The 25,231-nt window shown below is 43.6% G+C and overlaps 1 pseudogene; it reads left to right on the top strand.

The window, feature by feature from the left end:
- Window positions 1–1,871: 1,871 nt before the first annotated feature.
- On the top strand, window positions 1,872–21,746 carry LOC125898832 (gap junction alpha-5 protein-like; annotated as a pseudogene).
- The last annotated feature ends 3,485 nt before the right edge of the window (window positions 21,747–25,231 follow it).

The raw sequence follows: 25,231 nt of genomic DNA, 5'->3' as shown, positions 1-25,231 counted from the left end.
CGCGTCATATGTGGACGAGGAAAGTCCATGACCAAAGGTTCATATGTGACAAAGTCAGAGTGAGGATGGGTTGGTTTAAAAGAGGTGGTTGCTAACAAGTGGCTGAATGAGACTACACGCGTCATCACACCAAATACGGCTTTACAGCCTCATATTGCCGCTTTGTCAGTGGACTTTCACTCCACATATGATGCGCTACGTCTATTGCTGACATTCCAGGATGCCGTGCCAATAACAGTTCTGTTTTCACAGGAAAAGAACAGTTTCTGCTCGTTAGATACATACAGTCTAAAAAAACAAAACACCCCTCATATTTATTTCCCTGTGCACCAAAAGCACGTATTTAGGTCTAGACAAAACATCATGGTTTGGCTCTACATTCACATGGAAGCTAGACTCACAAGTCAGTCTTTAGACGCTTTGCTTAACTAAAGACTGATGTCTTTCTCTTAGATGGGCGGATACAATTTCAGAGTTTAAAAAAACTCCCTACGTTGCAGAACCAATAGTAAATCCGCAGGGCGGTCCTTCTGTGGCTCGCTGAACTCTTGTGCTCATAAACATAGTCCAACTGCGTTAAAAGTTTTAAACAAAGTCGCTGTAAGTCCTTCATTTCCACAATCTTGTGGACTGAGCACACGTTTGATAAAGCGGAGTAAATCTCTCGGCATCCATTTTCAAGCTCAGATGAGAAAAGAAGAGCGCACATTTCCGGGAGGGCGTGTCCTTTTAAAAAAATCAAGAGGCGTTGCTTTGTTGCCGGCCGTTTTCTCCGGTGTGTTAAACACACTTTAGAAAGGAGTGTCCCCAGACTATCAGAAGGCGGAGATCTCTGATTGTCTGGTGGCGCATGTCCACGTTTGGTCATGGACTTTCCACGTCCACATATGACGTCCAAGGTACCCTGGGTGTGTTGGTTGCTGACGTTCTGGGGCGCGTGTCAACTTCAGCCTGTTACATGCATTGTCTTTTTTCAACATACACTTATGTTTTCACAGGAAATGTACAGTTTGCATACAGTCTTTTTCAAAATAAAAGCACTACGTCAGTCCAATACTGTGGATTCATGTTTTCTTCAATCAACTGGGTTTAGGAAAAAGGGAACTGAACACTGGCCTCGAGGGTGAAAGTCTGTGGTTGTTGAACTTTTGCCACCTGAAAACATTGTCGTCCCACAGTGGTTTCCCTGACACTGCAGACGCCGTTACAGAATAACGCAACCAGCTGTGTGTCATGCTGATGTGAAAGGACGGCTTATTCATTGGTGTCTGACGCCAAAAGTCACTGACTAAGTGCTGGTATTTGGTACCTTTGGAGCGAGACCCATCCACCACCCCTCCCACCTGCCCTATAGGGACGTACCAGCTCCTTATCTAGAGTTGTTATCGGCAGCGTTATAAATTGACACTACCCAGTGGCGTTGGTGTCTGACACTGAAATCACTGACAAAGTGGATTTTATTTGAGGAGCTGGGATTGAGAACGGGCCGGTGCTCTCGTGTGTTCAGGCCTCACAGTGAAGGTATAAACTGTTGTTTGTGTGTTTTAAATGTTTCATGTTCAGTCACACGGATAAAGCCACAAAGAGAGACATATGGAGAAGAATGGAGCGACAAGGAGGAATGCAGGACTGGGACCTGCGGCCATTGTGTCCTAATACAATGTCAGACTTCCTTTAGATGCCAGACACCACAAACACACACATGCACATACATAAGAGTTGAATAGCAGGCAGCGAGGCACCGGGCCCACTTCCTCTGCTGCAGGGGGAGAGGGAGAGAGGCTGGTATAAACTCGAGTCTCACACACACTTGAGCTCAGTCCTCTGGACACACACTGCTCTCATCTGTCTGCTGTCTCACTGGTGTTCATCTGTCTGCTGCTGGACCGACTGTCTCACTGGTGTTCATCTGTCCGTCTCTCTGCTCGGAGCCTGAAGCCGTCTCAAATTGAGATTCACTGATTTAAGTTGGACTTACACAAACTAGAGGAAGTAGATAAGAGGAAGACGTCTGAAACCACCTGAAGCTTCTTCTGCTGCCGCTGAGGATCAGTAGAAGGACGGAGGAAGTGCCTTGCTCAAAGGCACCGCAACAACAGCTGCTGAGAAAGAAAAAGGGAGACGCCACTTCATCAATCGTCTCAAGACTGTCCCAGGACGACTGTGACCCCAGATCAGGTAAAGGGTGCAGGGATTCTTTAACAGAACATGAAGCCTAAACTTCAGACTTTAACTCTAATTTGAAGCTAATTATTAACTTGAATATTTAATTTGATTGATCGTCTTTTGATTCAGTGTTTCCTCATTAATTTTATCGCTGTCATGTTGGAAAATCCTCTAAAACAGCAAATTATCCACTGAAACAATGCATCCTTCAGTGCTCAGTGATATAAAATGTACAGTCGAGAATCAAAGTTTTACTACAAAAATATATAATATACTTAAATATGACATGTGTGAAGAAGATAGAAAACTGTGGCAGAATTTAAAGGCCAGGAGTTGAGGGTAGCAGAGTATCTGTAGTCAGGAGGGAGCTGCTGTCATCTGACAATCATACAAAGACCAAATACATTTCCCTCAGGACAGTGACAGATTCTCAAACAATCTAATAAGTTAAACAAGGCACAATTCTAATAAACGCTTCAGTGTGTTTACGTAGGTTTTTGTTTTAACACGAAACCTGCTATAGATAGGCAACAGAGTCCTTTTCCCATTGCCGGTAAATTAGAGTGCGGATTGTCATCTTTCTGATCTACACATCCTCACTGTGACCTCGCCACATGTCCACGTTGGTCATGGACTTTCCACGTCCACATATGACGTCCAAGGTACCCTGGGTGTGTTGGTTGTTGACATTCTGGGACGCTGTGACGAAGGGTTAACAAAATTCTCATAAATCAACACAGAAATTTAAAAAAAAATCTGTTTCAGCATTGAAACAATTTTGAAATTTTGAAACAACATCTTAAGTTGATGAATCAATGTTGATTCATCTTTCAAAATCAAGATATAATTCAACCATGATTCAACCATGATGTCGCTGATTCAACGATGAATAAACATTAGAATGCCAGCTAGCTGAAACACTCACGTGGTTGGGTTCAGGAAAAAAGAACAGGGTTTGGCTTTACCGTCTTACAGGAAGTGAACACCGGCCTCCTGGGTGAAAGTTGGTGGTTGTTGGACACCACCGGACACCATTAAACTATACGGTGACTGGCCTTGTATCATACCAACATGAAAGAACGGCTTTTTTTTGTCTATGTCTGACGCCAGAAGTCACTGACCAAGCACCAAATCTCAGAGCGAGACCAGGTTTGACCAGGTCAAATACTGGCGCTATGTCAGTGGACTTCCACATAAGATACCGAAGGACAAAGACACCTTTCATGCCGCTGTTTACTTCCCATGTGATTGTTGAGCGGCGACCGGCCACATATCATGCCGACATGAAAGGAGAGCTTTTTTATGTCAGCGTCTAACGCCAGAAGCCACTGACCAAGCAATCAATGACTTCTGAGTGAGACCTCGTTGCTCCAATTACAGACTAAAGCCAGATATTAGTAGGTGTTAGTGGTTTTTTTGTGCAGTAAAAAATGAGCTTAATAAACAAACTAATTCAAAGAAAACTCCTGATATCAACTTTTAAATGATTCCAGCAGGTAGTGTGGTGAGAAGTGGGACTGACTACTCAGAAACCCGTGAGGAGGGGGACTTTGAAAAGCCTGGAATAAAAAGTTTGGTTTTGTTTACAGTTTTTAAGTAATTAGTGCCATAGCTAAATTAAAATAGGCTGAATAAATCAAAGTGTACTGACGCAATCTGTCATGTCTTCCCCCAAGAAAGAGAAATCTGGGTTTCAAAGAAAGACAGACAGAAAGGAAAGGGAAAGAAAGCAAACCCACTTAAAGTCAAAGAAAATTTGAAAAGGTGCACAGAGAGGTGTGGATCAAGAGAGGAAGGCCGGGGGCCCACAGAGACTGCTCATGCACAGGGCTGAGGTTTGGTGCTACGCTCCTCAAGTAGTGTAAGAAAGACATGATTGGTTTTGTGATTATGAAGATGTTTTAAGAGCTTTACAGAGGACAGAACATGCCTGGGTTTGGCTTAAAATGTGCAAATTAAAAAGGAAGTAATTCAACTGGGAATTTTGTGTAGGGTTATTTTATTCTCAGTGTATTTGATATCAGCTTCCCTGCTTTTTGATTCATGGCTCAAAATGTCATCACATTGACCTGCTCATACATTCATCTGTGGAATATTAATAGTGTAGGTTATAAATAACGTTTATTATCACATTAAAAACATCCTCAGGTCTGAGCGATGTCAGCGGTTCATCGTTTATTATTTCTTATTAACCAGCGGAGGAAAGATCTGTGTGTGTGTGTGTGTGCGTGCGTGCGTGTGTGTGTGTGTGTGTGTGTGTGTGTGTGTGTGTGTGTGTGTGTGTGAGAGCATGTTATCGAGACAGGATGCAGAACAATACTGTGCGCTGGATAATGGGCGTGCACACACTGGTACACACACATGTCCAGAAAAGGTCAAGCGAAAGTCTATACAAGGAAGTAATATTGTTATTAATGATGCTGGGAGCACTTGTGACAGACAGAAATACACACACACACACACACACACACACACACACACACACACACACACACACACACACACACACACACACGGTTTGTTCAAAGCCTCATGGTTTCACAAAAACAGGAAGGGAGGGGCCTCAAAAATAAAATAAAATCAAAAATTGATTTGACGCCCTGAAGCTGTCTGGAGCTGTGGGTAGTTTTATGACTTCACCACGGGCAGATTAAATTCATCCTAATTTTGTTTTGCATGCAAAATTGGGGCAGTTTTTATGACGCATCATCTGAAACGGACTTTAAGAAACTGAACCCTACAGTAATAAAGTTATAAAATAAAAGAGGAAGTCGTCTATAATTAGCTTCAACAGGGTAAAGACAAGATACAGCACGCCATCAGTCCATCAGTGTGAATTATTCTGCTGCAGCAGATTTAGGGGGACATATTGTCAGAGATGGAATACTATATAATCAGTGTGTTTTCTTTAATGTATAATCACCCAAAAATAAGATTTGTTGTGTTTTTGTAACCTTAGAATGAGGCGTTTATATCAACATGGGGAGCAGGTCCTCGTCTAGATCACCATGTTGCACCACCATGTTTCTACGGTGGCCCAGACGGACAAACCAAACACTGGCCCTTTATAAACAGGAGTTGTGCAAATTTGCAGGAAAGCCCAATCAGTGTTTTTTCCGCATGTGTGGCGTCATCAACAGCTCCTCCCACAAGTCATCAACAGCTCCTCCCACAAGTCATCAACAGCTCCTCCCACAAGTCATCAACAGCCCCTCCCACAAGTCATCAACAGCTCCTCCCATGGCGGAAGGCCGCCTCAGTCTGTTTAAACTAAAAGGGTTCCACCAATATGTCTACCCTACGAGACGGAAAATTGGGCACCTCGGATCAACTCGTCAATCCGGCTCTGTGTGTCTAAACGCTCGCAGCTTGCCGGCAAAACGGCCCAACATTCGCCGAAAATCTGGCAGTGTAAAAGGGACTACTGGATCTAGATAGGACCGCTCATGTTTTTGCATCAGCCACCATAGTCATCAGCCTCTCCACAACCAGCAGCATCAGAAAACCACAGATTTATAAACGGGAAACTGTTTTATTCAGCGTTATCGGTTTTGAACCTCACTCATGACACTTGAGGCTTAATTTCTCCTTAGCTGAGGGACTTACACAGAATCCCTTTATAGGTTTTCTTAGTTAAAGAAAAACAAACTAATTTATTGTGTTGAAAGAGATTTTACAGCGATAAAAGTTTCCATGAGGATTGTTTGTTTACTCGGACTCACGTTTGTGACACAAAAACACAAAACACCAAGAACAGTTCATGAAATCCAAATCTTTACTTAAGAGGTCGGGAAGGCAGTCAGCAAAAGTAGAAAAGTCCATTCAGGAAATCACACAAAAGCAAAGTCCATAAATCCAAGTCCAGTCAAAATCCAAGAACTCAAACACGAGGAAAAGGCTGGAGGGAACACACTGAAGCAACAACTACAACCTGACAACTGAATGAAGGAAACACTGGGCTTTAAATACACAAGGCTGATTACTAACTACACACAGGTGAGTGGAACAAGACACAGGTGAAACACATGAGGTCATTAACAAAGGCGGGAAAACTCAGGAAGTAAAAGAAACACTAAACACAATGAGAACACATTTCAAAATAAAACAGGAAGTGGACACAAACACGTGAACATTAACTTGACAGAATATCACATATCGTCTCACTAAGTTTATAGTTAGACAGTGAAACAATGTCAGAAGACAAGAAGACAAAGGAAGCCGGCCTGGTCAGAGGAGGAGAACATTAAACTTCTGGAGGAACACAATCATAGAGAGCACAAACTACGCGGACAAACCAAACACTGGCCCTTTATAAACAGGAGTTGTGCAAATTTGCAGGAAAGCCCAATCAGTGTTTTTTCCGCATGTGTGGCGTCATCAACAGCTCCTCCCACAAGTCATCAACAGCCCCTCCCACAAGTCATCAACAGCTCCTCCCGTTGCAGAAGGCCGCCTCGGTCTGTTTAAACTAAAAGGGTTCCTCCAATATGTCTACCCTACGAGGCGGAAAATTGGGCACCTCGGATCAACTCGCCAATCCGGCTCTGTGTGTCTAAACGCTCGCAGCTTGCCGCAAACGGCCCAACATTCGCGAAAATCTGGCAGTGTAAAAGGGACTACTGGATCTAGATAGGACCGCTCATGTTTTTGCATCAGCCACCATAGTCATCAGCCTCTCACAACCAGCAGCATCAGAAAACCACAGATTTATAAACGGGAAACTGTTTTATTCAGCGTTATCGGTTTTGAACCTCACTCATGACACTTGAGGCTTAATTTCTCCTTAGCTGAGGGACTTACACAGAATCCCTTTATAGGTTTTCTTAGTTAAAGAAAAACATAAACTAATTTATTGTGTTGAAAGAGATATTACAGCGATAAAAGTTTCCATGAGGATTGTTTGTTTACTCGGACTCACGTTTGTGACACAAAAACACAAAACACCAAGAACAGTTCATGAAATCCAAATCTTTACTTAAGAGGTCGGGAAGGCAGTCAGCAAAAGTAGAAAAGTCCATTCAGGGAAATCACACAAAAAGCAAAGTCCATAAATCCAAATCCAGTCAAAATCCAAGAACTCAAACACGAGGAAAAGGCTGGAGGGAACACACTGAAGCAACAACTACAACCTGACAACTGAATGAAGGGAAACACTGGGCTTTAAATACACAAAGGCTGATTACTAACTACACACAGGTGAGTGGAACAAGACACAGGTGAAACACATGAGGTCATTAACAAAGGCGGGAAAACTCAGGAAGTAAAAGAAACACTAAACACAATGAGAACACATTTCAAAATAAAACAGGAAGTGGACACAAACACGTGAACATTAACTTGACAGAATATCACATATCGTCTCACTAAGTTTATAGTTAGACAGTGAAACAATGTCAGAAGACAAGAAGACAAGGAAGCCGGCCTGGTCAGAGGAGGAGAACATTAAACTTCTGGAGGAACACAATCATAGAGAGCACAAACTACAAAGTAAATCTGATCCCCACGAAATAAATTCAGTCAAATCTAAAGTGTAAAATCAGGAGTGTATCCATCAGGTTCTCCTGGTTCTCACTGTAAAAACCTCTTTAACATCCAGGTCTTAAGTTATCAGAGAAAAAAGGTGAGCACACGTTCTCAGCCATCTTCAAGTGCCAAGCGGTGTAGGAGAAACACTGATAGGTAACGTGGAACTACTTTATTCAGTGTTATTACCAGTTTTAATCACCTGCTCTGTTTGTTTTGGAGAGGAAGAGACCTCTGCTGATTATTAGGCTCCCAGTGAAAACCTCCTGAACGATGAACACCGAAGGAAATCTAACAAGGAGAAGATTTAGCTGGTTGCAATCTGCAATCCTCACAGCTAGATGCCACTAAATCTTACACACTGCTCCTTTAAGGTCATCCTCCACTCAAAGATGTGTTCAGTTTATTGTTTTATCGTCTCTGTGCAGAATGAAGTGTGCACGCATAGCACGATCATTGACTTTCCAGTCATGTAGCAGACGTGTTGTGTGCAGCAGTTGAACATATTCATGAGTTCTGGACTTTTTTTAATGAGGGAGACGATGTGGAAGTTTCAGACACACACAACTCCAGCCAGTCTGACTCCCAACTTTGTCAGGTATCTCAGCGTCAGATCTTGGCGCACAGATGCAGGTTTGCAGCGGTATGAAAACACACCAGGCGGCAGTTTGTGATACCGTCTGCTACTGCCGCACTATAAAGAGTTATAAAGGGCAGGCGGGAGGGGACATGGATATGTCAAACAAAGTCTTTAAATCGGGAGCCCGCTCTTTGTTTCCTATGTGAAACCAAAAGGCAATGGAGTTAACTTAATAACAATGTAGTGTGCTAGTACGTGCCGCATGCTACGGTAGTGCCGTATGTCACTTTATGTTATTACGTTACATGACGTGAGTAACAACAGTACCTTTTTTCAGCCAAACCATGATGTTTATTTCTAAACTTAACCATTGAGAGTCGTTGACTAGAGATGATACACCGTCTCATGGCGGTCACTTCCTGTCAACCAGCAGCTTTTTAGAATGTTGCAGAATGGAGCAATGCATGTAGTCGCAAATCTAAAACTGACTGGTTGCATGACAGTCAGCAGCACTTCATGAGTGTCATGGAAATTACATTCTGTCATCAACACTAGAGCCAGTAGATAAAGTCAGTGATTTAGATGGACAACTCAGCTGCATTTTTCCAGTCATATTCTGGCTCCCACTCTGCAGGTTGATCTGGACGCCATATCTAAGAGCAACAGAAGAGTGGGCAACAAAATGTCTCTGAGATCATTTACTCTTACGACGTCATAAATACCAAACACAGCAGTCAGATTACCATGAAATGCACTGAGCACAATCACGTTCCCAAAGAGAGGAACAATTTAAATTTTACTGAGTCATCAGCAAGCACTTAGTCCCAGGACAAACTGTACAGAAATAGTAATGATCTTTTTTTAATCAAACTTTAATATTGTCAGGCGTAATGAACATTGAAGCTTCTAGAAGCTACCGGCCGAATACTGTTTGTATTTCACAGAGAAAAATGTAAAACACAGTGAATGCATAAACATACTCGTACAAGTCAACAGGGAGAGAAACAGGCTGTGTGTGTGTGTGTGTGTGTGTGTGTGTGTGTGTGTGTGTGTGTGAGTGTGTGTGTGTGTGTTTACAATAGAAGTCTAGTTTTCCTTCCCCAGAGACAGACGGAGGGGACTGTGGGAACCGAGAGTGAAGCTAAACTAAGACATGGACACAGGCTTATTATTAATGGGGTCATGGCCAGGCTGGAGGGAGGGTCACAGGGTCAAGATAATACAAGAACACACACACACACACACACACACACACACACACACACACACAGACCACCATTACACCCATTAACTTGTGGTCTTCACATTTCCATCAGAACTCAGGGTGAATTTTGAACAACTTTACACAAGGTGACAAGAAAATATGTGAATATTAATATAATCACTAGTCCATACCCACTGAGTGCACAGTTGCCCACGTACAGTTTCATATGGTGTGTGTTTGGGATACAGGAAACTGCAGATTAAATAGTCAACTGAACCCATTAAGAAGAGCAATGTATTCAGACAGAGTGTTTGTGGATTTGATAGTATGATTGCTTTATTGAAAGTACAGTAGTACCATTGCCAATAGTGGGAGGCTAAAACGTACATTGGTTGACATAGCTTGAAAGGCAGATAGTTGTGTTTATATGTTGTATTGACTTATAGGCACTGGTAGTTCAATGGGAAATTTCTCCAGTCACCTTGAGGCGTCCTGTTCTACATATCTACCAAGTTTAGTAAAAATCCATATGGCGGTTAGGCCTAGATAAGAAATGAGCTCTCTAGCGCCCCCATTTTGTTTGATGGGCTCAATAATGGAGGGGTCCCCTCAGATTATGTGTGGTCATATGCCTACAAAGTTGCGTGGTGATGGGTGAAACCCTTGAGATGTTCTACACCTTTATGTGATGAGCCACGCCCTCCGCAATATTCATTGCCTTATAGAAGCTCAGTTTTAGGAAGTTTTCCAACTTTTGCCAAGAGGGAACTTTAGATATTGCTCCCTAGATTATGTTCACCCAGTTTCATGCAGATCGCTCAAACTTCCTAGGAAGAGATCCATTTGAAGTGTTTTTCAAAAACTTCAAAATGGTGGAAAATCTATATAAGTTATGGGTTCTTGAGGCAAATGTGTTCCTCATGAGGAGAGGCATCTCTGTGCAAAGTTTCATGTCTCTACCACATACGGGGCATGAGATATGCCCATTCAAAGTTTGACATTTCAATGGGTTGCTATAGCGCCCCCCTTTGGCCAATTGATGTAATATTGCTTCATTGGCATCCTCCCATGACCCTCTACCACTGTGCCAAATTTCACATGGATTGACCAAGTCAGTGAGGAGAAAACGTGGAACACACACACACAGTTTTTGTCATTATACGGTAAGATAAGATGAGCCTACCTTTATTGGCTGCAGCTGAGATGATGTCTGTTTGAGGTGGATGCATATATCAACGTGTGTGCATAGTAACTCTTGGGATGAATGCATCCACTTTGTAAAAGAATACTATTAGTGTAATTTTTGGAAAAAGTAGCTTTGTCACCTTCTACCTATGCCAGTCCTCAATGCCTATGTGCAGTTTCACATAGATTGACCACGTCAGTGAGTAGAAAAACGTGGGACAGACAGAATGACTGACTGACAGAGTTTTCGTCATTACATATTAAGAGATTATATATATCATATATCTATATATATATATATATATATATATATATATATATATATATCTATCTATCTATCTATCTATCTATCTATCTATCTATATCTATCTATATCTATATCTATATCTATATATATATATAGATATAGAGATAGATAGATAGATAGATAGATAGATAGATATAGAAATATATATATATATATATATCTATATATCTATCTATCTATCTATCTATCTATCTATCTATCTATCTATATATATATATATATACATATATACATAACAGTCAGGTGCTGTTAAATCATTACAGAAAATAGAAGGCAAAATGAGGAATAAAAATGAAAGAAAACAATGTGGAAATTTGGCATGTCTGTTGATTTCAGGTAATAATTTAAAGAACACCACAGTGTCATTATCGGTCCACACAGATCTGGCCCTGTTTTCTGACTGTGAGCAATCCTACAATTTAAAAGTGGCACCCACTAGTTCATGTGGTGGAGCGGGTGCCCCATGTGTAATGGCAATGTCCTTGGGACATGGGTTGGAATTGAGCCGTCGGCCTGCACGTCATTCCCCCGGTCTCTCCCTCCTTCACACCATAACTGTCCTATCAAATAAAAGCAAGAAAGCCCCAGAAAAGTCTCTAAAAGACAGAGTTTTCCATGACACTCAGATTTTTTACAAGTTTCCCAAAGCAGCCCTTCAGAGCAGGTGCACACTGTTAAAAGAGGTCTTTAATGTTGGTCTGTCTGTGGTGATGAAGACGATACTGAATACACACTTTCATGTAACTGATCTCACTGTCACAGCAGCGGTGTTGAAAACAACACAAAACAGTGATTTAAAAAATAGCTTTCGGCCTTTTGTCCACACAAACTGCATGTTAGGTCTGGAAATGATCCTGTTGTAAAACTCTGTCCAGGATGAACATTTTCAGAAACTGTTTTTGGTGGGAAATCTATGATTTTGAGTGTGCACTGTCATCTCCTGTGTGGCGTCACAAATGAGGCGACATCATGTAATAGCAGGGAGCACGAAATAGTGCTGGTTGTAACCTAAGTGCTAACAAACACTATTTACATGCTTGTACAGAAATGTTCAGGTAGTCTTCCGCTCATGGATGGATCACTGAACAGGCCTACTGGGCACAGGCCTGGGGATGCAAAGTGTCAGGGGCCCCTCGGCCTTCACCTGCAAAATGTCACCCAAACTCAACATGTAAAGACCAGAAAGACTCAAAGTACCAGGGAGAGACTCAAAAAGACCCCAAAGAAATGCAAAGGAGCTGCAAAGAGACACAAAATCATTACAAAATCACTGGCGCCAGGCGCCGTCAAAGGAAACCGGTGACCAGCCGTGCATCATGCCAGTGTGAAAGAGCAGCTTTTTTTCTCGCTGTCTGATGCTGGAGGTCAGGGCCAAGTGATGCTTCAATGCTTAAGTCTGTCAATGCTGAATGTGTTTAGTGTTTGTGATTTTCCACAGAAGTGGGATATGAAACTTTTATTACGATGAAATATTAGTAAATTGAATCAATAGTTGAGGCCGCTGACTGAGCGTCAGGAACATTTAGATGGTTGGTAAAGTGTATAATGTGGAGAAAACCATGTTTAAAACATGTTTAGATGGTTTGCAAAATTTGGCTTCAAGTTGTTCGACAGATCTGAGCCTTGAACAGATCGATAGTAATCCTGAGACCTTGGTCGCCAGAACTCAAATATATTCTCGCCCATTCCAGAGGGAAAGGCTTTGTTGAAGGTACCCTTCCTTCCAGTAAACTTCACCATATCTTTCCAGGTTTAGTGCCAAGAATCGACGTGGATCTCCTGCCTAGAGTCGAGACAGAGCCTCAGCCAGACAGACACTGTGTGTGCGTGTCACACCCAGTTGTAAAACAGAAAGTTAGGCCTCTCTTTTGGCAGCTGTGACGTCTAAAACTTAAGTTTAATCTTCTTATTTTCTCCTTAAACATTGTCACTAATTTTACAGGAGACGTCTCCAAACAGAGACCGTCAGCGTTCATGACAAACGTTTTCAAAAAATCTAAAACTGAACAAAAGCTTCTCTTGTTTCATAAATGCTCTCAGTTTTTGGGAAACACATTTTAAACTTAAGAAGATTCAATAACTGGACAGAGACCCACTTCACCCTGCGGCAGACATGACACCTGTGTGTGCTCTCTGTTCCTCAGGTGAATCTCGTACCTGCAGAGTGACTGCTGAGAGAGAATCGACCGGCGAGTTGAGAAGTCTTCGCTGAGCTGTAAGCGGTCATGGCAGACTGGAGCCTGCTGGGAAACTTCCTGGAGGAAGTCCAGGAGCACTCTACCTCTGTTGGCAAGGTTATGACACACACACACACACACACACACACACACACACACACACACACACACACACACACACACACTGCATACATTGCATACATTGCGTGCCAGGCAGGACAGGGCAACTTCCTCTGCATATACACCAAATCAAACATACATATATTTCCATATCATCCTGTTTGTGCTTTGTTTCCTGGAAGTTTCTGTCTGGGAATCTTTTAATAATGAGCACATGTAAAGTTTATGTCACTATAAGTTTGTTTGTCCAACCTCCGCAGAAGTCATGAAGTCTTAAAATAATCTAAAATAAAATATTAATATTCATTTTATGTTAAATTAATATTTTGCTCCATGCTTCCTGATTAATCTCTCCACGAAACATCTGAAGCTGAGACAGAAAACTGAACATCTTTCGTCTTCCTGCAAAGACTTTTACATTTTCAAATCTTATTACGAAGCTAATGACTGAATATTGTCATTATTTACTCACAATATCTTCATACATTTCCACGTCATTGTGTCTGAGGGTTTGATATGTGTGTCTCTGTTGTTCTTGGCTGCTCAGGTGTGGCTGACCATCCTGTTTATCTTCCGTATCCTGGTGCTCGGGACGGCTGCTGAGTCGTCGTGGGGTGACGAACAGGAAGACTTTAACTGTGACACTGAGCAGCCGGGCTGCGAGAACGTTTGTTACGACCGAGCTTTCCCCATAGCGCACATACGATACTGGGTAATGTACAACCTGATGTCACGTGATGTGAAGGATCAAAGTGAAATAGTAGCTCCTCATATTTGGGTGTGATATCAGCTCAGTTCATGATTCATTATGAACGTCAACAAACTGAAAACGATCAGATAAATAAGATTTAAACCAGGTGATTTAAAAGGTTGAAGCGTTTCAGACTGTTTTTTCCTTGCAGCTGTTGTTCTTCACCTGCAGCAGCTGGGTCCTATTTTTATCACTTATAAAATTAAGTTATTTTTCAACCTTAGACGATCTGTTTGAGCTGAGACTTGAAACCAAAACAGGTCCCGACCAGGTCAGGTCTGCAGCATAAGTTAGCATGGTCATCTAGCCAGGATAAAAGACTTTCGTAGGACGACTTTAGCCTCAACATACCTCACTAAGCCACTAAACTTGATTCATGGTCCAGCCCTCAGCAGCTCCTGTGTTCAGTGCAGGTCTGAGTAGGGTGGATGAGTCCAACAATCACTGACTTTCACCCAGAACGTTGGTGTTCGCTTTCCATAACATTGTTAATTTGTGTCTCTTGGCATCTTTTGGTGGTCAGTTTTAGTCTCTCTGTGGTCATTACGTGTTAAGTTTGAGTGAAATTTTGCAGGTGAAGGCAAAAGGGCCCCTGACACTTTAGGCCCCTGGGACTGTGCCCAGTAGTCTGTTCAGTAATGCATCCATGAGTGGAAGATTCTCGGTACATTTCTGTGTAAACTTGTAAATAGTTATATTAGCAAGGAAAGAGCACATTAGGTGCTCAGTTTTTCCTGACTACACATCAACGCTGAAAACAAAGGTTCACCCTGGACAGAGTTTTACAAAAGGTCTGTTTCCAGCAATCGGTCTGACTCCAAAGTTGTCGAAAACCGACCTTGGTCAGTGACTTCCAGCATCAAAGCTGTCCTTTCACGTCAGCATGACACACGGTTGGGTTTAGGAAAAAAGAACAGGGGTTGGCTTTACAATCTTACAGGAAGTGAACACCGGCCTCCTGGGTGAAAGTCGGTGGTTGTTGGATCCATCCACCCTACTTGGAATTCTGACACCTTAAGTTTTGTTTTTGTGCAGCTGCGTTTCCCCCTGACGCTGCAGGGTGTGTCATCGGGGTCTGGCGCCAGAAGGCACTGACCAAGCACTGGTATTCGACATCTTTGGAGTGAGACCAGGTTATTTTTGTGTCTGGCGGTGTCAGGGGGAAATGTGACGGGACAACAACGAAAGTTAAGGTGTCGGAGGCCTGAGTAGGGTGAGTGGGAGTGGTGGTGGATGGGTCCAACAACTATTGACTTTCACCCGGGGGGCCTTACACTTCCCGTAAGATTGTGAAGCCAAACCCTGTTTTGTCCTAAACCCAACCACGTGCTTTTGTTGCTGAAGGAAAAAAACATCAATTCACGGGACTGTATGCAAACTGTACATTTCCTGTGAAAACAGAAGTGTATTTTGAAAACAGACAATGCATGTAACAGGCTGAAGTTGACACGGCGTCCCAGAACGTCAACAACCAACACACCCAGGGTACCTTGGACGTCATATGTGGACGTGGAAAGTCCATGACCAAACGTGGACATGTGACGAGGTCACAGTGAGAACAAACAATGTTTTCCTTTCACAAATTCAACGTAACACAGGCCGAGTAATTGATATACAAATAGTCATTTGGGGGGGCGATGTAATCCTTTAAGTACAGTACTTGAGTAAATGTGCTGGATGTTAGAGCATCCCTGCTTCCACACAGCTAAAAATGTTTGGTAACACTTCATTAAGACAGCCAGCGTTTTAGAGTGTACCTCTCACCCACTTTCCTGGGAGTTAGCGTATCCTCCCGGTCACTTACCACATACTTCCCCGGGAGGAGTTATACCCTAACTCCCAGGGAAGTATATGCCAAGTGACCACGTCGTTATACTCTAACTCCTGGGAAAGTGGGCGGGAGGTACACTCTAAAACGCGGGCTGTCTTATGAAGTGTTACCAAAAGTTCATATTAAACAAACCTCCTCCAACTGAAACATGGAAGGCTGCAACATTAACATACAGAACACGAAGTAGTGCCGAGCGTCTGCAAGAAATCTGTGTGCAGTGAGGCCACAATAATCTTTATATCCATGGTGTGTTTTAAAATAAGAAGCAGTGATGGTAGTTTGTTTTCTACATCATGTAAAACTGTTGTAAACCTTTTGAGCGTCACTAACCTTTGACCCTGACCTTTGACCCTGACCTCCTCTCTCAGGTGCTGCAGATCGTGTTTGTGTCCACTCCCAGTCTGATCTACATGGGCCACGCCATGCACACCGTCCGCAGAGAGGAGAAGAGGAGGAGCAGAGAGGAGGAGGGGGGAGAGGGGGGAGGGAGAGAGGAGGACCAGGGAGGAGGTGAAGAAGGAGGAGGAGGAGGTGAAAGAGGAGAGAAGCACGGGGGACGAGGAGAGAGGGACGGAGGGAAGGACAAAAGAGACGGTCCATCAGCGGGTCGAGTCCGTCTGAGGGGGGCGCTGCTGCAGACCTACATACTGAGTATCCTGATACGGACCATCATGGAGGTACTTGTATCTTATTTTGTAGCATACATGACATACTGCATGATAACAGTATTTCAAAATAAAAGTGGACGTAAATAAAAGAGGCAGCAGTGAATGGACGCAGCTGACTGTGACTGGACGTCCTTACAGGTGGTGTTTCTGAGTCTTCAGTACTTCCTGTATGGAATCTTCCTCAACCCTCTGTACGTCTGCAAGGTAAAACCAAAACAACAAAACCATTCAGAGTTCACTGTGTGTCTGGAACATCACATTCAGGCCCTACTGTCATACTCTGTGTGTCTGTCTCAGGCCTGGCCATGTCCACATCCAGTGAACTGTTACGCCTCCAGACCCACAGAGAAAACGTCTTCATAGTGTTCATGATGGCCGTGTCGGCCGTCTCTCTGGTCCTCAGCGTGCTGGAGCTGCATCACCTGGCGTGGAGACACTGCTGCAGGTACAGAGGGAACTCTGAGTTTGTGTTTGTGTTCTTGAACAGTTTAATGGACCATGACGGTGGCTTTGCATGTTTTGAAACCTTTAATCAAACTGCACAAAGTCGCTGCAGGTGATTTCCAGATGCACACTGAGATCTAAAATGTTACGGTGATGAAACGTGTGACATCCGCATTTGAGTTGTGATTCTGCCAGACTGCAGAGCCCCCCCCCCCCAGTAACGTCACCACAGTTAACACACTTGGCATCCTGCAGAGCAGCGTCACGTCTCTCTGACCTGTCCTCATGGACTTCCAGGTAACAATAGTGTTCGCCCTCAGCCTCGTGTTGTTTGTAACTGTTGTGAGATTAACGTCTCAATACAGGCGGACTCATTTAGGCAACAACTCACCGTTAAGTTACAACTCTCTGCTGACTCCAGTTCACAGACTGCCCAGTGCAAATTGTTTTCCACGTCCACATGTCTTTGAAAACCAAAGCTCTACTCGAAATAAAGTGCAGATCTTCCACGCCACAGCTCTGATAATTCATTTAAATAAATGTGAAATGCGGTTTGGTGCTTCACATGCCTTGTGCCAAGAGCGCAGAGAAGGAGAGGGGGAGTGCGAAGCTGCAGCCGCTGCAGGCGTCTGTTCTCCGGGATTCTTCATGAGTATATAAAGCTTATTCAGAGGATCATTTGAAACATAAGTACGCGACTATTCAATTAAATCAGAGATTTTCTTGTATACAAAAACTGTATTGTTTTCTTGGGCGGTGGATTGAATTTTAAAAAATGTGAATTTAATTTTATTTCTGAATCAACAGGAAATAAAGAATTTAGCTGGATCACAGGATAAATTAAAGGCTCCTGACGGGAAAGTGACAAGAGTGAATATAAGATAAACCCTGCAGCATTTAAGGCCTGAAGAAAAGATGTTTGTGAGAAGCTGAATTTGATGTAAATCAACCAAACGTCCCCCAAAAAGACTCTTTCTTCAGCACTCTGTGAACTTCATATTGAAGAACTTTGAGGTAGACTGGAAATGAAAAGTCTGAGACTCAAAATTTCAAAACAAAATGACATCTTTGTCTGCATCAATGAATGGGGATTAAAATTAATATGTAAGAAAGCAAAACACATCGGAGAAGCAGGCTGGAGGACGAGGTCAGCCTAAAAAACCCCATCCGGATCAGTTTAAAAGATCAAGTCTGTATTTTTCATATGCAGTGTAAAAATCCATCATCTGATAAAAACTGTTAGTCACAGAAACCCACTGAGTCCAATACTTTTTATGTCACGGGTGTGGTTTGAACCCAACCGCAGCACCAAAGACAGACAGGACAGTTTGTAATGATGCTTTACTATACAGCTTGTTGATCACAGAATGAGCAGGTCAACAACTTGAGGGGCCTTCTGAGACACCAGTTCAGTTGATGAATGCACAAAAACAGCAAACAGTTCAATAGTGTGCAGCAGTACCGTGAAGGAGCAGACAGGAGGCGGTGTCAGACGAGCAGAAGGTCCAACACCAGCAGAAGACCGGCTGCAGGTTAGTCAGAACTGGCGAGGAGTTATGCAACCAGCGATGATGATTAGTGGATCCCAGAATGTGCAGCCATACAGCGAGGTAATCCACAGCACAGGAAATCACAGGCAGCAGAACAGCTCTGTCTACACAGCCACAGGAAGCAGGCGACCAGAAACTAGGAAGTCAGAGACCGGCGAGGTTGGCAACAAGGAAGCAGTCCACAAGAAATGCTGGGAAGTCTTGCATGGACATGACAGTCTGTGAAGCTGGAGTCTTAATAGTGTCAGGGCTTGATGAGCCACAGGTGAGTGGCGTTACCTTGATGAGGTGGGTGTGGTGGACCGGCAGGAGCAGGAGATGTGTGGACAGGTGATAGTCTGGCAGGTGGGTGTGGCGGAGAGGCAGGGTGAGTGGAAATTTACTGGGTGAACTGAGAGAGTGGCATGTATGGCAGGTCGGATGTGCCTACTGTGACAGTGAGACTTTTTTAGGTTGCTGTAATACCTTTTGCTGCTTCTCCAACCTCAGGGCCGACTGCCATCTACTGAAATACACTGACTGTACCTCATATAACCTAGTCTCGCCACCAGACCATCAGAGATCTCCGCCTTATGATAGTCTGGGGACACTCCTTTCTAAAGTGTGTTTAACACACTAGCTGCTGGCAGAAGGACCGCCCTGCGGATTTACTATTGGTTCTGCAACGTAGGGAGTTTTTTTAAACTCTGAAATTGTATCCGCCCATCTAAACACAAAATCAGGGAGAAAGACATCAGTCTTTAGTTAAGCAAAGTGTCTAAAGACTGACTTGTGAGTCTACATATAACCCCACTTCAAAAGATCTGAACTATCCCTTTAACCAGCTGCATCAGTAAAGTGATGAACACATGAATGCATCAATAATCATAATCCAATAATATATAAACAAACATAAATCTGAAATGAACCATTCTGCACAATGAGCACTTTTACTTTTGATTCTTCTAAGTAAATTCTTTATACATAACTAAAATATTGAATGCAGAGCATTTTGCATTTTGAATAAGTTATTTTCATAAGTGAACAAGCAAAAACTAAAAATAAAGATATTCGTTCAAGTCAGAAAGCTGATTTTCATTTGAAATAAACTAATATTACTGGTTTGGGACTTTGCTTACATTTGCTCATGTTGCTTTAATAAACCAATAAAATCTCTGCCTTTAAAAGGGATGAAGTCAATATTGAGACGTCTGCTGCAGTAATAACGGTTAGGCAATTTTTAGAGGAAGAGGAACTCCACTGATTTCACACATCAAAGTCAATTTACTCATAAATGAGGAGCCCTATTCAGCCGGTCTGAGGAGACACATCCGGTGATGTTATCAGGGTTATCTTGCATCGGACTTTGGGGATTCACACTTATAAAAGAAAGTCTGTGTTACAAGCTGAGGACTCGCAGATCAAAAGCTTTGGGTGTTTATTAGGCAGCGGGAGTCTAACGAAAAGACACTGTTACTGTTAAAGTCAGGTTATCTCGGCCATCGCTGCAGCTGTGTGACTCAGAGGATTGCAGAATGCAACCAGCTGAAACTTCTCCTGGTTAGAATTTCATCAGTGTTTATGGTTGGGGAGGTTTTTACAGGGAGTTGTAGCTGCTGACGACATGGAGGGAAGTTCAACATCATTCATTTACACATAATACTCACATTGTTATGAAACAAAGCTGGATGAAAATCAGCAAAGTGTCCCTTTAGTTTCAACAGGAAGTTAAGAACTGCTGAATATCTGATGCATTAAAACATTCATTTTATGATGAGACTGTATCGCATCTGTTAACTGGTTAAATCTCTTTGTTGCAGGCATTACTTCTTCAGAGAGAAGGCCGTCGCTCCTGCCAACGCCTCGCTGGCCCGGCAGCTCTCTCTGTCCTCCACCACCTCAACCTCCTCCAGACTTCAACCAGTGTTTGATTGGCTCCTCGCATTTCCTGCCCCTCCCCTTCCCCAACCACCGAATGGCTAACCAGCAAAACTCAGAGAACATGGCCACTGAGAAGCACAAAATGGCCGGCGCCGCAGAGGAGGTCAGTCTCCTCCAGATGAGCTGCTACTCGCCCGGATGGCAGGAGAGCGGTAACAGTCAGATCCAAGATGGCGGATACCTGAGGACAGACGCTAACTCCTACACCCCTGTGAGCGGGGAGATCAGCTGTCCTCAGATCCAGAGTGGCGCCCCGGACGGGCTGCTGCTTTGCCCGAACGGAGGGCTCTGTCAGAAGGACAAGCGAAGATTCAGCAAAACCAGCGGGACGAGCAGCCGAACGAGAGCGGACGACCTCTCTGTTTAGAAAGGAAGCGGAAAATGTAACTTCTCTCACGCCTGCTGAAAAACTGTTTGACCTTTTTTATTCATACTCAGTTTATATAGCCGAAAGAATCAGCGCCGTCACATTTAGCACCAGCCACAGAGTGTAGATAAAGATGGACGACATGTCTCCACTTACCCCGGTATATCAAAATGAAGGCAAAATATCCCAGATACAGCTGCTGCCATCTTGCACTGGTGAAGTTATTTGGAGCCAGAGTTTGCGCAGTAGCGATCTCTGCTGGTATCAAGATCCCGCCCACAGCTTGGTACACACAGCTGTCAATCAAAACCTCAATTACAACAACTAAGGCTAGCAAGCCCATAACTTAGTGCCTCTCCCCATGTGTTAAGGGCCCCATGTGTCCTCTCCTATCTGGGGAGGTGTGTGGTTGACTCACTGCCAGGCCACCGCCGCTCTTGCTCATTGCAACCAGCTCGCTTGCACTGGACGACTCCACTGGACACCCCTTCTCTCTTTTTCGTGGTTGTTCAGAGTGAATGTGTATTCACATGGATAATTCGTGGTGGCGTGTCGAACGCTTTCTCAGGCTCTTTTGTCTTCTGAATGTCTTGCGGCTCATCACTCATTACCACCAGCCCCCAAGTGTGACGTCAGTGCTGACCCTGCCTCCTACCACCTGCCTAAACCACACCCACATCTACAGGACATTCTTTAATCTACCAATAAAGCTGTCATAACATCATTTTTGGGGAAATATATCTGACGTGTACTTTGAGTTTTTAGTTCAGCCCATGTCTCATCAACTAACATGGTGGGGGCAGGGTTCATGTCCTGCACTGCAGCCAGCCACCAGGGGGCGATCCAGATGTTTTGGCTTCACTTTGGGGAGCTGTCATGTCGTCCATCTTTATATACAGACTATAGTATAAGCACAAGCTCTGTTTTTCAGTTGTGTCTCAAAAGTAATGGAACTCCACTGCTGACTTGATGAGGAGATGTTTTCCTCGGACGATGAAGCGTTCAGATTGCAGTTTTAGGCCCCGATCACACAGAAAGTGTTTTGCAGGTTGCAAAATGTGAAGCGTGCCTCACTGCCTTCCCTTTATTGTTTATTTTTCTTATCAGTTGGTCCAGGAGCTTCTCCTCCATCATGGACGTTTCCAGGCATATTTTAGGATGACTCAGGGCAGTTTGACAACCTGCTGTCTATCGTCAGGCCCAACAATGAACACTAACTGCAGGGAGTCCAGTGGTCCTGCTGAGTGATTGAGCACCACCAGTTTCTCCTCCATTGTTGACCAACTGTAACAATGCACAATGGGCAAAAAGCGGAGATGACGTTGGGGTGCTTTGTCGCTCTGAGTTGATGTTTTTTCCCACCTCAAGGAGTTCAGAGCACTCCGGCAAAAACGCCAGGTGCCTGGAGCACAGGAACGCAAGGCACATAGCAACGCAAAACAGCGAGCAAAAAGCTTCATTCTCATTAGAAACTATTACAAAAAGGCGTCTCCAGCTGCGAAAAGTCTTTCTGTGTGATCGGGGCCTTAGTGTGTTTGTAACAGTCAAAATACAGTTCACGCTGAGTCAAAGCACATTCATCTGGGGTATCCCGTTTGACATCATCTAAATGCAGACAATTCTAAAATAAAGATTTTATCGAACATCCGGCAATGTTGGAGGTGAAGGTAGCAGAAACCTCCTGATCCAAGTCAGCTCATATACATATATCATCTCTTTAGAGACGATGACATGATACATATGAAACGTTCAAGTGTAATGTATTTGGGGTTTGCTGAAACGTATAGAGCCAACATTTTCTTGTACCGACTGTTGATAGGAGCTGATTACAGCCGATGACCGTCAGTTGCTGCAACTTAAAGCAAACATTCTCTTCAGAGGACATACGTACTGTCTTCTGAAGGTTGTTGAGGGAACCCGCTGATGGGATAACTCGTGACTGGAGCTCACCAGCCGATGTTTTTAAGCAAACTCTTATTAGAGGCTGATCTCTACATGTGACTGATTCACAGCCCTTGAATCTACCCAGGAAATCACCGACTGAGCCTCACGTCTGTGGACGTCACAACCCTGGGGGTGCTGGGAACGTTTTGACCCCTGAAGCAGCCAAAGTTTCACCTGAGAACTGAGCCGAAACTCACTGACTCACTGTCGTTGGACAGTTTTGAGTTTTCCAGTGAAGTAACAGGAATGTAACTGGTGTCATTTTGTTAAACTGTTATTGTTGTTAGCGTTCAGTAAGTTTTATTTGTCATCATTTTTACTTTATATCCAAGAGTCTCACCTGTTTTGGTTTCCAACTGCCGCAGTGTCTGTTTTACTGGCTACAGATGTTCGTCCTTCATCAGCGGATAGGAACGTGAAGCACAGATTTCATCTTGACACCAGCATATTTTCACTCGAATCCACTTTTTAGAAATTGTGTCTGAATTGCTCATATACGTGACTTGTTTTTGTTTGACACCTGAGTCAGTTTGGAAGACAACTGGTGAGTTTCTACTGCACTGTATCATGTTAATTTCCCATTGTAGTTATGAACACATCTGGATACACGACAGAATACAGTCTGTATAATCTAAGATGGAGGTCGTGTGTCGTCTGTATTGTAGTTTTATATTTATTTTGGCACTGCAATAATGTGAATGCTATAAATGCTTTGCAGATAAAACAATGAAGAACCTGGTAGAGTTTGTTTTGTCTCTGAAAGAACAGTTCAAATGCAGAGTTGTTTCTATAAGACGAACACCTGAGCCCTGCTCTTGTCTTTTCAAATCCTGTAGCAATGATCCATGACCCGATGTCGTCTGGAAAGCTGAGACCGTCTTGATATAAATTACTGTCGCCACTGCTTGAATAGGACACGAATAATTGACTTTTCATTGTCGGAAAATCACGGATTAAGTGCAGTGAAGAAATAGCTGTGGCTCCGTTCTGTTCAAGTGTCCCAGTAAGCGATGACAGCAACTCTTTTTCACACAGCGATGGCGCTATAGAGCCGCTGCAAAGTCCCTTGTTCACGCTGCCTTTGTATTTTTACACAGAACCAAACAACAGCAGCATCACTCTGCTCCAGTGTGTGAATCTAGGCAGCATGCTGACATCGTGGAAGCAAAGAGGCATGCAGGATGTGTCAACAGCGTCGGCCTCCAGTGAGACATTTAACGTACGCGTTGGCAGCACTTTATGAACAATAACAACATAGCAGCCAGAATGTCAAGCTTACAGCCAGAGTGTTGGCTTGCAAAACTGAAATTCTTCAAAGGGAACATCAATCAAATGTAAAGTTAAAGGGCTCAAACCCTGACGGGGAGCCAATCATCGAGAGCATTCTGGATAAAAAAGGACTCTCTGGATCAAGACCAAGACTAACCACTTTTATGGTGGTTTATTAAACAAACAACTGAATAACTAAAGCAAAACAAGATGAAATGAAATATTACATGAGGTGAAAATAATGTGAAACCACGCCCACCGCTGTGCCAATTACAACCACAGGAACAAAGGTGACAAAGAGAACATGTGCAGCCGAAACAAATAATAAGCAAGAGAGGCTAAAAACACATTCTGTCTCCTACAAACACTGACATAATCTCTGTGTCATCTCTGTTATATGTCGGTTGATATCGTCCTCTGCTCAGAGTTAGGAGCACCTGGACCTCAGTGTTTTTCCAATGTGCGGACACTTTCAACAGCTGTTCTTCTTTTGAGTTAGCTGCTAACTGCTACAAGCTGCTTTTTAAATCTCCCAGTGTGGGTCACACACATAACATATTGTCAACATGTCGCACCCCAGCTGCCCATGATCCCATCCTGCTAGCTGTCCCGTTTAGACAGAAATTGTTTCGGTGCCTCTGTTCTCAATCTGGTCTCACTCCGAAGTCGTCAAAAAGCGGTGCTTGGTCAGTGACTTCTGGCGTCAGACGCCAGTGAAAGAAGCTGTCCTTTCACATTGGCATGATACGTTACTCGCTGCTGTTATTGTTTGACAGCGCCCGGTAGCGCCAGGGGGAAACATGGTGGGATTACAATGAAATTTAAAGCAGCGGATATCCGAGTAGGGCCGACGGGACGGGTGGTGTGTGGCTCCAACAGCCACTGACTTTCACCCAGGAGGCCGGTGTTCACTTCCTGTGAGATTGGAAAGCCAAACCCTTTTTTCCTAAACTCAACCACGTGCGTTTGTTGTGAAGTAATAAAAAGTCAATTAGCGGCATTTATTTTGAAAGAGACTGTATCAAACTGTACATTTCCTGTGAAAACAGAAGTGTATTTTGAAAACAGACAATGCATGTAACAGGCTGAAGTTGACACGGCGTCCCAGAACGTCAACAACCAACACACCCAGGGTACCTTGGACGTCATATGTGGACGTGGAAAGTCCATGACCAAACGTGGACATGTGACGAGGTCACAGTGAGGACGAGTTGCTGTTCCCAGC

Source organism: Epinephelus fuscoguttatus, linkage group LG12 (assembly GCF_011397635.1).
Source record: "Epinephelus fuscoguttatus linkage group LG12, E.fuscoguttatus.final_Chr_v1".
Classification (NCBI taxonomy): Eukaryota; Metazoa; Chordata; class Actinopteri; order Perciformes; family Serranidae; genus Epinephelus; species Epinephelus fuscoguttatus.
The sequence above is the reverse complement of the archived record's forward strand: the minus strand, read 5'-3'. Positions and strand labels throughout refer to the sequence as shown.